The sequence below is a fragment of the Triturus cristatus genome, chromosome 4_2, assembly GCF_964204655.1.
Source record: "Triturus cristatus chromosome 4_2, aTriCri1.1, whole genome shotgun sequence".
Taxonomy (NCBI): Eukaryota; Metazoa; Chordata; class Amphibia; order Caudata; family Salamandridae; genus Triturus; species Triturus cristatus.
In genome coordinates, this window is record NC_140586.1 from 240199589 (window position 1) to 240216973 (window position 17385).

Sequence of the window (17385 nt, forward strand, 5' to 3'; positions counted from 1 at the left end):
ACCTGAGGGGAAGCAAGGGAGTGCGGCCAGGCTGTTTGTTAGGGCCAGTTTCGGCTGATTTTGTTACCGAGGGCCGATATTGCTGGGCCCCGGTAACAAAAATGGCCCCCAGGGGCCAAAAATGGTCCCCCACCATTGCAGCCCACAGGGAAAACGCCTGATGCCCGCTACGGCCAGTCCGGCCCTGCAGATTAATCTCAGAAGGGCCCTTCCATTGTAGGCTGTTTGAGGGAAAGTCGATTAGAAGCGTCTGCAGCTTGCAACAGGCTGCAAGTATTGAAGCGCTTAGCTTAGAACTTGGTTTGCGTTCCTTGGAAATAGCGCCCTGTACATAAAGTTACGCTTTTTACTTCACCGACGAGCTCTGTGGCTCTTAAATGTCTTGGAGACCTTTGGGAGTGAGTGCATTACCACCCACTGAGAAGCGGAAATTAGTTAATTTCTTTTCTAAATATGTGCAGAACTTAGACCCTAGAATTCTAACCGGAAAATGATAGCAGTTCACAAAAAGTAAAGAAAAAAAGGAGCAATCCATCAAGCTATCTTTTTCTTCTAATAACAATTTAAAAGCCCTTTGTGTGGACAAGACAAAAGAAAGGATTGCACTGGTGATGCTAGTTATCCTAATTACCACAAACACGATTTTGCAAAACTTTTTTGTGTTGAGACTGTTATTGAAGTGGAGGGAACTTTATTCAACGCACTTGTGGATCGACAAATCCCGATGATGCCCCATATTTTATTATGTCCAGCCACTCTGCCTGCAAAAAAAGAAGTTCTGAAACTGCTACTGATACAAGCTGCGATGAGAACTGTTCTTCACGCATTCAATTATCTATTCTCAGTAGAATCTGAGAAAGTGTCCGTAGCTTTGGCATTGATTTCAAGGAGTCGGTTTTAAAGAAAGGGTTTGTTTTCTTTTAATCTGTTTTGCAAACATGCCATTGATTGTAAATTGTATTTATTGATTGATTCTAATTGGGGTGATATTTTTTTGAAACTACGCTCACATAGACAATTACAATAGACAATATTTGAATAACTTTTCTTTTGGGCTTTGTGGCTGATTCCGAACAAACACACCTCATAGTAAAGACATTGGGGCGTTTGAGGCCACACTGAAGAGTCCTGTCCGCTTTCTACGTTAAAACAACCATTATCATCAGAGAGGGGACTCTTGTGACTGAACCCCTATAGTCCCTCTTTTAAATCCTACAGTGGGGGATGGGGAATACCTAGTTTCTTTTATAAAAGAACCCTCCCCCACCAGTAACACGGGTGGCATGCTTCATCCTGGGGTCCTCACCCAATATCCCTGATGAGCTTGGGTGGGCTCAATGAAGTTGATTAGCAGAGCTCTCTTTTGAAGGAACAACTGGATCTTGAATTTAAAAATGGTTGCCGGTTGGCCCTATACCACTGGTATTGTTTCTTTATTCAGGGTACCCTTGGCAAGGTTAAAACATAACTAGACGTCATTGGAATATACAATGTGCTCCAACATCTAAGGTCGACGTTTTTCAGTCATTCACAATCACCAAATATGATCATATGGGTTTTTTCAACCTTGTTAGGCGACTTTGAATGGCTGAAACATGTCGACCTTAGATGTTGGAGTACGATGTATACTCAAGTGACATATACTTACGTTTCTAACCTTGCCACGGGTACCCTAAATAAAGAAACAATTCCAGTAGTATAGGGATAACCTGCAGGCAGTTTTAAATTCAAGATCCCATCTTTCCGTCAAAAAAGAGCTCCGCTAATCAACAGCAATGAGCACACCCAGACTCACTAAGGGTTGTGTGGGAGGAGCCAAGGATGAAGCATGCCGCCATTGGTACTGTTAGCTGAGGGTCCAGCTAGGTATTTTCCAGCCCCCTGGTAGGATTTTAAAGAGGGACTAGAGAGGTTCAGTGACAAGAGTCCCTCTCTGATATTAGTCGTGATTTTGAACAAATACATTTTCTTTTGGCAAAATTTTCTATGGGCAAAGTTGGAGATTTAATAAAAGATAAATGAGCATGAGGGGAAACTCCTGAATCAAAACCTCGAATTAACCATACACCAGACCCCAGCTTGAACCCAGTTCCAGACAGCAGCTCTCTAATTAAAAATGTGGAGCAGGGGATCATCAGAGCCCAAATCTAATTTTATATTTATAAAGCCTTTGCGGAAGTTGGGGTGTTTTCTGACGAAGCAGAAGGTGGGACGCTTCTTCCACATCGCAGCAAAGACCTGGAACAGCCTCACCACCCACCTCTGGACCATCACCTCACTTTTGGAGTTCCGAATTGCCCTCAAGACCTGGCTGTTCGAATAAGCCTCCGTGGCCTGCAAGCTCCCGGATACCCTATCAGGTGATTAGCCACACTTTATAAATCCTGATTGAAAGGGCCATATAAGTGGTTATCTGACAGCACATATGTCAAGATGCATCCTGTTCTGTTACATTCATGTCAGTGTTTGACTATAAAAAAGAACAGCTCAACATATTATCACATAGACCATGTGTATAAAACTCTTGAATCTTAGTTAAAATTGTTGTAACCCAAGAACTAATGTCGATGTAAAATTTGATGTTTGGGTGTAGAATTGTTTTTATGTTCAACACTAATTACTTTTTAAGGTTGATACAAGGACACCGAAGAGAGTTTCTTGCTGGAAGCTACCTCTGAAGATCAATTACAAATTATCAGAAGTATGTAACTTAATCAGAAGTAAATTTTGATTTCCCTATCAGACCTATCAGAGTTAGTATACTCTGGGGCCAATCATAGTAAAAGATGTGTATTCAAGCGAAGTTCATCTTTAGCCAAGCCTATAAATAAAGAGAGTAAAAGCACTCCAGGACACAAAAGGGAACAGGGGGACAGAGAAGAGAGGACATCAAGTCAGGCTGGTGCCGAGAGGGACATCCCCAGGTGAATCAGAGACCAGATCCAGCGGAGGGGTCAGCCAGGGCAGACTAAGGGCTCATCAGCTGTTCCAAAATATAATTGGATATTGAAGGGATACGCTTGTTCCTGTGCTTCTACCTCTGGGTCGAGGGAGAAGCATTCACTGAACGCCTTTCCATTAAGAACTGCAGATAATCAAGGCCCTTCCAAAATCTTTCATCCCTTTTACCATACAAAACACAGATTCCTGCCACCATCCGACTTAACCCCTTCCCCGCTCATGACGGAACCACTCCGTCATGAGCCACGGGTGCCGTGTGCTCATGATGGAGTGGTTCCGTCATGCTGCGGCCGTTGGCCGCCGCTCCGCCCACGCGGCGCTAATTCCCCGCCTGTGCGGGCGATTAGCGCAGTGGGCGGAGTCGTGACGGAACCACTCCGTCATGAGCACAGCTCAACCGTGACTCATGACGGAGTGGCTCCGTCATGAGCACAGCGCCACCGCGCTGCCCCCAAACCCCCCCCAGCGCCGCAGCCAAGGGGTTAAAAGAGCGAGCAGTAAACACATTCAGTTTACCCTGCCTCATATAAAATCCCTCTCCTAGCACTCCGCATCTTCAGTCACAAACCATTTAGCCCGGATGTCCTCAGAGTGAGGAAAAATACCAAAACGTTTTTGATGTGTAGAATTTTAGGAAAAATAATAAGTAATTGATCCCCAAGCTCCTGACCATAGAAGGGTGAATCCTTTTTGTAAAATGCCCAGTGTTAAAGTAAAGAATTTTGGGACCTCATGTACAAAACACTTTTGCAGTTGCAAACCTGCAATTCACAAAATTGCATGTTTTGTGTCCTCAAAATGACTATTTGTTATCTACTAAACCCATTTTGCGATTTGGTAACAGGCTACTGAATGGCAAAATGGGTTTAGAAACTCATAACAAATCACTATTTGGACAGAGCATGTTTAGGGTGTCTGTGAGAAGTTGGCCTGGTATATGATGTTCACTAGTTAAAGTGACCACCTTGTACCATGCCAAGCAACCCTTATGGTGTGGTTGTAAGTCAACCTTTTCGGACTAGCTGCCCTAGTGGTAGCGTAGGCTAAGCAGTCTTTGAGGCTAAACTCGTTAAAGCGTGTTAAGCAGGCTGTTTTACCATATGTAACCCCCTTTTATACCAATGAAAGGACACCACACAGATATATATTCAAAATATATATGTATTTATTACTCAAAGTATCCCCTAGACTCTTTATGAGCACAGGAGCACAAATCGTTAAACAAGAAAGTATTACAATATACAGAAGTTGCACTTTATATGGATGGGCCCTGGTGGCCACTCAAACCATATACTAAAATAGTGGTATAAGTACCACGAACAGGAAAGGGAAAAGGCCTAGGGCCTCTAGAATCGCTGGGCCTACAAGGAGCTAACATCAGTTAGTGACCAGGAGGTCCACGGGTCGCGTGTGCAGTGAGGAAAGTTACACGCGGGCTCCCATAGGTTTTCAATGGGTGCGTAAAAGTTCAAAAGTTACTGCTAGAAGGGTCTTCTGGATGGACTACGAACTTAAGACTTAAAACACAGACACTAGAGATGTTTCTCTACACTTGGGCACCAGAGTGCCAGCTTTACCTCACCCACAGGAAGCGGGTGCATAGGTCTCGAAGTGCGTCGGGTTTCGTCTATCTGTTCAATGGAGCCTGATGACAAAGATGCTGCAGGCGGTCGGTCCAGAAGAGATGCGGTGGATCCAAGAGTGGATCGGAGTTGTAGAAGACCTGAAAGCAGAGGGGACAGTGTTCACAGTCACTAGCCTGTGACCGGCGTGGCACCAGGTAGGTACCAGGCGATGTCGGGTGCAAACAGGTGATGAGGTGTAGCTTGTCTCTGCAGCCACGTGGTCCCTGAAGGTCGACAACGTCCAGGAGTCGGTTCACGAGCTGTCCCACGCAGGCTCTCGCTGTCGGCGGTGTCGGCGACTCGAAGAAAGCAAACAAGCCTTGGCAAAAGCAGGAGTCGTGAAAAATGAAGAAAGCTGATTGTTCTGACCTGCAAGGTCAGAGGGGCTGCTCCTTTGGAGGGCAGCAGGGGCCAGTCTGGAGCAACCAGACCAGCATCGTAGTTTTCAAGGTTCGTCGCCAAAATGGCCACCAGCCAACGGGCCAGGGACCGGGCAGGCGCGTCGCGATGCAAAGTGCAGAGGGGCCCCACGCAGATTGTGGAGATGCTGGAGGACTCACCTTTGGTGCAGATGCTGCTCGGGTGTTGGGCTTCTCAGGACCCAAAGCACAACTTGGAGGGAGCCTCTGTTGTCACGCTTGCAGCTTGTCGTGGGTCTTTCAAGATGGCTGGCTCCACGTGTCTCGGTGCCTCCACGGGTTCCTTCTTTGCAGGGACTGTGGATCGGGCGGTGAGAGGTCTGGAGGTCCAGGTCTTGTCGGGCTCTGGGCTCGGGCTCCGGCAGGAGGCGGCGGCAAAGCAGACGTCGAGTAGCTGGTTGGTGCTTGCGTTAGCAAGATGGTCACTCCCTGACCATAGGGGAGATTTCCTTCTGTCCTCTGTGCAGCAGAGCGTCGAAGTTCCCGTCTTCTTCTTTGTAGTAAGTTGATTCCAGGATGTCTGAAGTCTTAGGACACAGCTCCTACCTTTAAGCGGATTCTAGGGGCCGGACTACCTGCTAGGTCCCTCCCTAAGGGTGGGACCAGGAAGGGGGGTGGTTACACCCCCAATCCTTTGTCCAGCTCGCCCCAGGTCCGGGGCTGGTGTGCCCCAGGACCGGTTTGAACTGGCATATGCACCGAGGCTCCTTGTGAGCCTCAGGCATGTCTGATTCCATTCAAGCCCTACCTGACCAATACACAAAATCCTGTCTGGGGTGGTGCACGCACCTCCCCTGGCAGGAAACCCTTTGTCCACGTCTCCCAAGCTGGAAGGACTCCCAGCAGCAGGAGGGCAGACTTGTGTCTGTGGTGGCAGCATCCATTTTGTGGAGCTGAGGCTATGCCTGATCTTACCCGGGTTTCAGGTACTGTACATGTCGTGTCCCTCTAGAAGGGTGGAATGCTAACCCCGTCGCCAGAATTGGCGAGGGGTTAGTATTCCAATTCGTATGACACCTTACTCGACATGTTTTGATAAAGCCAAACCAAAGATAGCATTTAACCGCGAGGTTCATAATGCACTCAAGAGTATATGGTATGGCGATATCTGGAAACGGTAGAAGGAAGTTGTTCCGACCACTGCAGACAGGCTCAGCTCATGCCAGAGCACCATCTCACATGGAACCAAGCACTCTGCCTTCAGGATTGTTAAGGCCTGCCATAGGAGTGACTTATAGGTTAACATGTGTCCCATTTAAGGTTAGGTATAGGTATACTACACCTAAGTAAGAGGTGGTTACACCAACTTACCCCAGCTGAGTGATCAGCCAGTTGTGTCAAATTTGTTAGGCCAGTCCAGGGGTGGCACAATACATGCTTCAGTCCCTGGTAGGCCTTAGATACACCAATGCCCTGGGTACCTAGTGTACACTGGTACAGGGGCTCACAGGGTGATCTAGTTCCAATGGGTTATGTACCTAGGGTACATGGAGTCCATGTTAGAGAGAGAGCAGACAGGCTGAGACCCTGAATGGCAGGATCTCAGGCCTACTAAGTCGAAAAACCAGCTAGACACTAGGCAAAAAATTGGGGGTAACCATAGTCAGATATCCACCTTCCTACAGTGTCCTTTCCAAATAGCGATTCATTAAGGGATGTATCACTGTTTTGCGACAGTAATCCAGTTGCAAAACATTGAAAAGTTACACACTCCGAGTTAGGATGGTAATACAGTCACAAAAGGGTAAGGGGTCCCTTTGACACCTTTAGTGAATATGAAAAAATAATTGTTGGGGAGAAGTCAGTGGGTCAGAGACCACTGCTACCTGTCAAACAAGCTTTAAAAAAACACTCAAACTTTTGTTTTTAAAGGCAGTTTTGTTTCATTTAAGGAAAATGGGCTGCATTTAAAAACAGACATTGAGAAAGCCAATAGGTCTTGCATTAGAGACTTATTGGTGCTTCCAATGTTTTTTCTTGCCCTGCGGCCACGTAATCCTGTTTTTAAAAATGTGTTAATCGGGTTCGGTAGCGGGCCTGGGAGGGCACCAACATGGTCAGGGAGAGGAGTGGAAGGGCAGCAACACGGAGGAAAGCAGGGCATGAACAAAAGCAACATGTGGAGTGGGAAGGGCACAGAGGCACACGCGCGAGAGGCGAAAATTATCACAGGTTTGGGCCGCAAGGACACTGGTGAGAGAGTGCTGCAGGGGACATTTAAGCTCAAAGGCGAGAGTTAGGGGAGGTCACGGTGAATAGAGAGCGACACTGAGAGAGCATGGCAGCACATTATAAAGAGAGCCTGAAAACACATGCAGTCTTCAACAGAAAGAAAAGGCAGCCTAGAAAACGCAGGCAGTGAAAGGACACAAGCACTTTGGCCAATGCTCCAGGGGAGCGTCAAACACAAGAAGAGGAAGTGAAACTGGCGCACACTGCCCAAAGAAGCTCAAACAATTGAGAGCAATCAATGGGAAGTGATGGGCGGGCTCTAAGCCCACTGTAAGCTAGCAAAGTGTCTTTCAAGTGGCAGTGAGCGCACTATTTCAGGCAAAACCTAAAAAGTATGAGACCTGACCTATGACTTCTCTCAAAGTAAAGAAGCAAAAAAAAATAGTGAAGTTGCATAATATGCTCATTTAATTCGCACTAGCAAACCATATTTTTATGAGACAATACAATTACTGACGGTGGAGCCAGTCATGAACACTTCTGTAACACAATGTCACTCTAGAAGTTTTTTTTTTGTTTTTTTAAATGTGAATCGAACTAACTTTTCCTCAATGAATTGTTGTTAATTCACTGAGATTAAATATTTTAAAATAAATAAAAATGTATGTATTGTTATACTGTGTTACAGGCTTTTATTAAAATACATAGGGAGGAAACCTACAACAAATGAAACGTATAACAAACACAGCACAAACGTTTTTTGGTCTAGCCTAGGTCTTCAATAACCCTCACAAAAGAAGCACCACATTGTTCAGAATGATTATTGTCTAAGTAATTGATGAGCGTGGACTGTCTAAAAGATGCTTAGAACATAATCAAGACCTTGCTAGACAATGTGAAACATAATAGTATATAATGTTTTACACATTCTTGTCAGTTTGCATTTTTCAATGTGCACCCCTGAACTTAAAATGAAAGGCATCTAGGCTTTAAAAAACAGGAAAAGAAAACCTTACTCAGCATCTCTCACTTGACTTGCCCTTCAGCCATATTTTCAACTCTGCATAAAACCTTAAATGACATCGCACAGGAAGGGATTTTGAAATGTACTATGTTGTGGTGAGCATAAGATGCTTAAGACTTTCATGCCTAGACTAGAAATAAATACCTAACTTATAAGAGGGACATAGCTGTGGACATGCCCAAATGCCAGGACTGTGATCTGCCAGTCGTGGCTTTGCGTCAAAAACACTGAGCATGTTGGGACTTGTAGTTTCAGTTGCTCCATCACAAAACTGTGGCTTAGTTTGAGTTTCTGAAAAAATTAGGACTGCTTGAAAGACACACATGACATTGAGGTCAGTTGACTGCAGATGTATATGCTTTGAATAAGGGAACAAAACCGAGGGATTTGGAATCTAATTCACAATATCAGAGAAATAACATCCCTTTTGTTGTAAGGTGTGTAGCTGTTGTGTGTTTCTTGAGCACAGGTCGTTAAAATAGTGTACAAATAACAAATGTTGCCACATTGCTTTACCCACAAACTATTCTTCATGTTCATTCCAAGATCCTTTCATCAATGTAGATTTTATTACGATGTGCTTAACTGAAAGTGATTCGAATTAGACTCTCACCAGTTCAACACCGCCGCACAATTCACAATACCTGACTGGATGCATAGCCTTTAATGGCCAAGTCTGCTGCATACCACTAAAGACCAGTGTCCATAGTCTGCCGGTCTCCGAAATGGTGTCAATGAACTTCACAGCTGAGATGGTGCAGAGGTGGTGCTGTGCTGGAGCTAAAGTGGCGTTGCGCCATAGCTGAAGTGGTGCTCTGGCGTTGATGTGATGCTGAAGTTGTGCTGAGCTGGCGCTGAGTGGTGTTGAGGTGGTAGTGCTGAGGTGGTCCTGTGCTGTTGCGGTGCTGAAGTGGTGATGCACGGATGCTGAGGTGGTGCTGCTCTGGTTCTGAGGTGTAGCAGAAGTGATGCTGTGGTGTCACTAAGGTGCTCCTGCACTGGTGCTGCGGTGATGCTGAAGTGGTGCAGATGTGGTGCTGGTTGATGCTGAGGTGGTGCTGCGCTGTTGCTGATTGGTCATGAGGTGGTGATGCTGAATGATGCTCAGGTAGTGGTCGCCCTGAGGAGGTGATGCGGTGGTGCTGAGTGATGCTGTGGATGTGATGTGCTGGTGCCAGAGGTGGTACTCCGGTGGTGGTGAGTAATACTGAGGTGTCGGTGATGCTGTGCTTGTGGTGGAGTGGTGCTGCGCTAATGCTGAAGTGGTGCTGCATTGCTGTTGAGGTAGTGCTGCGTTGGTGCTGATGTGGTGCTGCGCTGATGCTGTGGTGGGACTGCGCTGGTGCTGAGGTGGTGTTGTGCTGGCGCACTGATGCGGAGGAGGTACTGTGCTGATGCTGAGGTGGTGCTGCACTAGTTCTGAGGTGCTGCTGCGCTGGTGCCGAGGTGGTGCCAAAGATGTTGAGGTGGCGCTCTAGTGGTGCTGAGGTGGTGCTTCGCTATTGCAGAGTTGGTGCTGTGTGGATGCTGAGGTGGTGATGTTGAGGTGGTGCTGAGTCAGTGCTGATGTAGAGCAGAAGTTGTGCTGTGATGGTGCTAATGTGCTGCTGCAAAGATGTGCTGGTGCAGATGTGGTGTTGGTTAATGCTCAGGTGGTGCTGCGCTGAGACTGAGGTGGCGCTGTTGTGGTGGTGGTGCTGTGCTGAGTGATGCTGAGGTGGTATTAAGGTGTAATGTGCTTGTGCAGACATGGGGCTCAGGTGGTGCTGAGAGGTACTGAGGTGATAAATGATGCTGTGATGGTGCAGAGACATGCTGAGGTGGGTGTGGTAGTGGTGCTGATGCTGTAAATGCGCTGGTGGCGCACTGATGCAGAGGGGATGTTGTTCTGATGCATAGGTAGTGCTGTGGTATTGCTGGGGAGATGCTGCGTTGGTAATGAGGTGGTGCTAAGTGAAGCTGTGGTTGCCCTGAGTGGTGCTGATGCTGTGGTGGTGCTGCACTGATGCTGAGGGTGCTGGGCTCATAGTGAGGTGGTGCTGTACTAGTCCTGCGCTGGTGCTCAGATGGTGCTGCACTGATGCCGAGGTAATGCTGCGCTGATGCTGAGGTTGTGCTGCACTGGTGCTACGCGGATGCTGTGGTGGTGCTGAGTTGATGCTGCACTGGTGGTGGTGCACTGATACGGAGGTGGTGCTGAGCTGATGCTAAGGTGGTGCTAAAATGGTGCTGTGGTCGTGCTAATTAATCCTGAGGAGATGCTGGTGCTGAGGTGGTGGTGAGTGAAGCTGTAGTGGCTCTGAGTGAAGCTGAGATTGTGGTGCTGTGCTGATGCTCAGGTGGTGCTAAAATGATGCTGTGGTAGTGCTAATTAGTCCTGAGGAGATGCTGGTGCTGAGGTGGTGGTGAGTGACGCTGTAGTGGCTCTGAGTGATGCGGAGGTTGTGGTGCTGTACTGGTGCTGTACTGGTGCTCAGGTGGTGCTGAGGTGGTACGCTCATGCTGAGGGTGCTGCACTGATGCTAAGGTGGTGCTGCGCAGGTAGTGAATCGGTGCTCAGATGGTTCAGCACTGATGCGCTAGCGCTGAGGTGGTGCTGCGCTGATGCTGACATGATGCTGTGCTGGTACTGTTGTGGTGCTGTGGTGTTGCTCAGGTGGTGCTACAAAGGTGCTGACTGGTGCTGAAGTAGTGCTGAGTGATGCTGACTGGTGCTGTGCTGATGCTGAGATGGTACTGTGCTGGTGCGAAGTTGGTGCTGAGGAGGGTGCTGCACTCATGCTGTGGTCGTGCTCAAGTGGTGCTGTGCTGGTACTGAGTGATGCTGAGGTGGTGCTCAGGTGGTGCTGTGCTGGTGTTGAGTGATGGTGACGTGGTTCTGAGTGTTGCTGTGGTGGTGCTGAGTGATAGCTAAGATGGTAATGCACTGATGCTCAGTGATGTTGAAGTGGTGCTTAGGTGGAGATGTGCTGAGATGGTGCTCCCAACCCTTGAACATGCGTACAGGTAATCTATGAAGGTACTTTGCAAAGAGCTCATAAACCTGTCCCTTTTGACGAGGATGTGTCTCAGAGTCTGAGTGAGGCTCTTCAGCTCAGATGACCACACCAGCACAGACTTTCTAGGGGAGAAAAATAAATTATGCAGCACCCCATACGACTCACCTGCGACAAGCACTGCAGTGGACACCAGATGTGGGCAATAATTTTAACATGCACAGTGCATCCAAAGCATCTGAATGCACAGCCTACAGATGTTAGGCTGGGGACAAGACACATTGAGAATGGGCTGAGAGGAAGATCGTGGCGCAAGATGTGCAATTTTTTGAGAATATTGAACAAAGTGCCCCGAAGCATAATGGATGTTTGCACCCGCTTCTTGTGCCATGTGACGTTTTTAGGTCTCGCCTACGCAGCACGCATGCGCTGCTTAGGAGACCTTTAGCTGTCGTGCAGCTCTTTTTCAAAGCACATACTTGTGCTTGTGGTGGCATACGCCTTGCGGGAGTGCGCAGCGGCGCGCCACAAGCAAGAGTATGTGCTTTGAAAAAGAGCTCTCCCCAGCATGCGCGCACCACTCGCGGGTTCACCCCTGTGCCTCTCTCTCCCGCTGCAGCCTGCGCGGCTTTTTTTTTTTTTTTACTTTCAGCGCGAGGCGTGCGCTTGTTTACATTACAGTTCCCTTTGATTCTGACACGTTAACATGTATATGAATAAAGTACCTAGAAAGGGTGCATTGTAGCCCGCCCTTTATTTGTCATGTTATTACATTGTGTCCATAGCACTGTAGGCCGTTCTCATCTTTTTGTTCTGAGACACAAACTGAAGTTAAAAATTATACGGCATTTTTTATATTTATAAATGTGCACAGATATGTTTCACTCATTGTGTGCGTTGTGATATTTTATGTTAAATTGTGTACTAGTAATTTTATTAGTGGGAAGCTGGTTTTGGCCATCTGCGTTACTTTTCTCTCTTTTTTTTTGCACGTCCCACTATGTAACTTGAGTTGTTTTCTTCCGCATATTTTGGCTCCTCCTATCCGTAGAGGTATTTTTAGTCACCTCTTTCCTTTATGGTACATTAAAAGAGGGCTGTTGCTATATTTCCCCCTTCAGTGTCACTACATTTGCCCTTCGAGCGTCCACATACGCAACTAGTTCTTCCCAGGGAAGGAAGGAGCTCCTCTCACAAAATGTCAACTTGGTGCTAAAGAGCATCGCAGGGCTACATGCTGGCCATGTTTGCAAGCCTCTGCACCCGTGCAGCTATATCTGTTCAGCAGGGTAGTGGGCTGAGAAGTGCATTTTCTTCCTCACTTCTGATCTGTATCCTACCTCTTCTACTTGTATACTTTGACCCACAGGCAGTTCGGCATTTGCGACTAAATCTGGCAGCTCACCAACTATTTCAGTGCTTAGCCGCACTTACTCCTAATGTGCCTCAGTCCTGATCTGCAGCGTCCCTTGCTTTCTCAATGTGACGCCCTAATCACAGTCACAGTGTGCATAAGTCCTGATCTCCATCAGTGGACCTCTAGCCTGATAAGCTCAGACATCTTGCTTTCTGAACAGGGAACGCACAGCTGATAGCTCCTCTTGAGATGTTTATGATCTGTCCGTTTTCAGTCTTTATTTTACACTCTAGTCTAATAAGTTTGGACCTTTAGTTAATAATACTGACATCACTTGAACCCTGGCATCAAAACCAAGTGCACACAGCCTGTGGGCCAGAGACTGCTGGAAGTGGGCCTAGGCCTTTATGTGCACACTGCACCGTTCTTGTGGGCCAGAGACTGCCGGAAGTGGGCCTAGGCCTTTATGTGCACACTGCACCATTCTTGTGGGCCAGAGACTGCCGGAAGTGGGCCTAGGCCTTTATGTGCACACTGCACCGCTCTTGTGGGCCAGAGACTGCCAGAAGTGGACTTAGGCCTTTATGTGCACACTTCACGTTCCTGTGGGCCAGAGACTGCCGGAAGTGGGCCTAGGCCTTTATGTGCACACTGCACTGCTCTTGTGGGCCAGAGACTGCCGGAAGTGGGCCTAGACCTTTATGTGCACACTGCACCGCTCTTGTGGGACAGAGACTGCCGGAAATGGGCCTAGGCCTTTATGTGCACATTGTTTACCTGATCCTTTTCTCTTTTAATTTTATTACCCTTCGTTTAAAACCTTTATTGTTACATTAACACGTTCCTTTGTGCCATCTTTTAGTTTTGACATTACTGTTTAAATCCGATTTCCTTTTATTTAAGTTATTATTTTTTGTTATTCCAAGCAAGAAATTCAACAGATGGACAAAAACGTGCGTAAAAGGACAGTGAAAAGAGACTCGCATTTCCGCTCTAAGCAGTTTTCAGGTTTTTTTTGCAAGCACCAAAAGGGCTAAAAAAAGTTCGTTCTTCTAAAGGGTTTGACATTTCTAGGTGAAGGATATTTTAAACAAAACACTTCTGTGAGTTTGGTAACAAAGGAAAATGGATTGAAATATTGTTCTGCGGTGTACTTGTCGACACGTAAAAGCTTTTCTTGTCGAATTCAGTGGTAAGCTTGTAAAAAGACGACTGCTCCTTTTATTTATATACCCTTTAGGTCCTTCAGTTGTTTAATTTCTCACACTCTGGGTTACTTATGTTCCCTCACCAACTTTTGCTTTCCTACTTCCGGAATGTTCCTTTGCACTGTTTGCCAGTTCACTGGTAGCTGCGTCAGCAGATGGTTTTCCTCTGTTGCCCACCATCTTCCTGGTATAGCCGCTAGGATTACGTATATAATGAAATATTAACTTTTTTTTAAATGCATTTTTATGCTTCCTTTAATTATTTTTCCATAAGGAAGGATACAAGAATATGTATCTGGTTCTTTGCTAGTTCCATCATTTTCCAAGACATGCCTGATTTGTCCAATCCGTGTTGTAATTTGAAATGTATCTCCCTCCCCCATATGATTCCCTCTATGTGAACAACACGTTATAAACATATTCTCTGATAAACGTCGCAAAACCTCTGACCCTCGACGGGTATATGACCAGATATCAGATGAGGGAGAGAATATTAAAGCCAAACCTGTCTTATTTACATTATCTTCCCACCTAGTCTGTGGCTTTCCGGCTATCTGGGCCTGTCTGCCACTTACAGGTAGATGCTCTAGCTGCCCCATACTGGTGTAATAAGTCTCCATCATGGAGAACAATACCCTGTTCATTTGCTTTCCCCATAAGGGTAATTCCTGGAACTCCTGGTATAGGTCTTAAATCTGATCTTAATTCCTGCTGAAGCCTTGAATAGCACAATATATACTCAACTGTGTGGCGACTCGATTTACAGTAGTACCACCACCTGCTGGCTTGCAAGTTATGCTGTAAGCGATGACAGTCACTGCACTCCGTGTACCTGCCTTCTTCCACATGGGACAGGTTGCCATTGGACAAAGTTGGGCTTGTCACTCAAACGCCCCACACTGCTCTTTGCGTGCCCTCATGTGGTGCCTCCGGCCCTTGCACGCTGTAGTGCGATCATACCAAGTTCATAATAATCTCGCATGTAAAGCTCGTTCTTCTGTACTCTGACTTCACCAGTGCTAATGCATGCGAGGTTCGAGAAAGGAAAACAGGAATAGGAGAGACAATGTAAAAGCATGCAAGGTGAGAGGAAACAAGCATTTGGCAAGGTCAAGATGTTTTGCCTTTGTGACCTGTTGGCCATGATGCAGTGCGATGATGCTGTGCGGCTAAAGTAAAAAAAAACACACGCATTGGCATAGCCAATAGATCTCGCCTTTGGGACATTATAAGTGTTTAGCCATGCAATAGTTGATGTTGCACCAAGGATATTGTGCTGCATGATTAAATACTTATAAGGTCCCAAAGGCGAGACCTATTGGCTATGCCAATGCTTGTTGGGATTGGAGAAGGGACTTCAGATTTTTGAACTGCACATTCTGTAATACAGAAAGCGTACGGGTCAGAGTCACAATGGGAGATGGAATGGATGGGAGGGGTGGCGGGGTAACACAATCAGTCAAGGGAAGGACTAGACTGTTGATGTCTTAGAAGGAAGGTGGCGCCAGACTACCAATGGGCTGCAAGTCTGGTGATAGGTGTACCATGAAAATGGGCTAGAGGGACTTTCACTGTGTGTTTGGTTAGATTATGTGGAGTGGAGTCAAACGAAAGATGGTGCCACTGGGGTCTTCCCCATGTGACATACCTCTGATTTGTTATCTATTCATAGTTAGGGCATGCATAATCATTAACTTTGACAAGAGTATAATTTCCTTGTAATAAGAAGGGTTAATTACGAAAATGTGTACTCCTTCCAAATTCGGGCAGCAACAAAATATCGGTGGCAAATGTATGTTACATGTCATACTTGAATCAAGGAGAAAATGCTGAGACTAGTAAGTATCTGGGACCATATAACAGAAACAGCAAGGGGGCACAATGGGCATTTACATCATTTCTTTGCTCCTGGGAGCTCTTTCATGTCACAGAATGTTCTCCGACTCTAGTTAGTCCCCTATGTGTGATACTGATCGCAAGGATGCACATTTCGAGCTTTCTCGATTTCATTGTACATTGTGCTATGCAACAGGGAGCCCACTTTTGCCTCTGCGCCCACGCTATCCTGCCATCATATTCACAGGGCAGACAACTCTCAGGATGCAAACTACCAGTGTGCTACCTAGGAAGGGATGCATAGGGAGATATCACTGCAGCTATATCCTCAGCTTAGGTGAATGTGCTTCTTCCCTTGGTACTGCACAATTTTTAGGTCTCGCCTAGGCAGCGCATGCGCTGTCTCTTCGAAACATGCTGTATTTAGAGTATGCATTTGGAGGACCGCCCATCTTTTTAATTGGTTCCTCTTTCTGTCCGTTGGAAATGCTAGCTGTTGTGTGGCAAATACGCCTAGGAGTCCCTCCTGTTGGACTTTTGTATCCTCCCATGAGGACTGTCACTGGGTACATTTCACTTACATCTTCGGCCATATTCAAAAAAGGAACGTTTCATTGGCAATAAGACGGCACAAAAGAATCCACTCTCAATTTTAGAGCAGGTTTGACCTTCACACAGGAGAAGCTACTGACGAGTATCAAGGTAGGTTTCTACAATATTGCATTTTAAAGTATTAAAGAATTTATATAACATGCTTCCCTCACTTTTCCTTCTTGGTTTCAAACTTTGCTACCTGAGTGGTTTTGTTTTCTAGAAATTGGTGGATTACCTGACTGTGTTTGTGGCGTGCGGCTTCTTAACAGAGTGACCGCTGTAAGAAGGTCGTCACATTATACTATGACTCCAATGTGGGCGGCTGAGTGTACTTCTTTGCTTCTGAAGCTGCCAGCTCACCCACATGTCACATGATGAAAACATTCTCCTTTCTTGCTGAAACACGAGGGAAAAGACCAGGAAATGACAATGACCCTCCACAGTCTCACCATGGCTCGTTATGAAGACTGGGTATCGTAAAGAGCAAAACACTCTGTATAACAGGTATTCATTTGTATACTATTTTAATAATAATGAATATTGCACTATTTGCCAATTATTATTAACACCAAACTGGTTGACAGTTCATACACTGAATAGAAATGTGTTACAAACCCTCAAAATTGATTGTTTAAGTGTATATTCACGAATTATTGTAAATTCTTCCCCGACATCTTTCCAAACGTTAAGCCACCTATGAACTGAATCGCATGGGGTCCCTTACACATGGTCGCCTTGTGTAGACGAGAACATTCACATTCCATTACGTGGCCATTCTTGCCCTGTGTCTGTTTCCACGTTAACGGCATAAACCAATGAAAACTGCTTCCTGCCCAGGGGCTGCCAATAGTCCTCTGAAGTCGATGCGTCACTTCCCCGATGGCAACGGAGCAGTAATGTATTCAAGGCTCTCAGAGTGGTAAACTGACTGCATAAAAGAGATGCGAGTTCAGCCTCCAGGCTGTGGTGCCAACCAGCCCTATCCACATCTGTTTTTATGCTGACAGTTTACCAGTCTGAGAGCTTTGAATACGTTACTGCTCCAATGACATCAGGGAAGGGACGCATCAACTTCAGAGGACTATCGCTTTCCTTTCAACTGGTACAGATATTCTTTCATTTATAGCACAGTAGCGATTAACTGTTTGGAAACATTACTCATATATTATTTATCTTACATCAGAAGAATAAAT

General features: G+C 46.3%; 1 protein-coding gene across 3 annotated transcripts in view; it reads left to right on the top strand.

Annotated features, from left to right (window-relative positions):
- Window positions 1-17385, top strand: part of GALR3 (galanin receptor 3) — a 333989-nt gene that overhangs the window by 155632 nt on the left and 160972 nt on the right. For all 3 annotated transcript variants that reach the window (XM_085601386.1, XM_085601388.1, XM_085601390.1), the window contains one exon: window positions 16413-16696. The gene's annotated coding sequence lies outside the window, so the exon portion shown is untranslated. The remainder of the gene's footprint in view (window positions 1-16412; window positions 16697-17385) is intronic.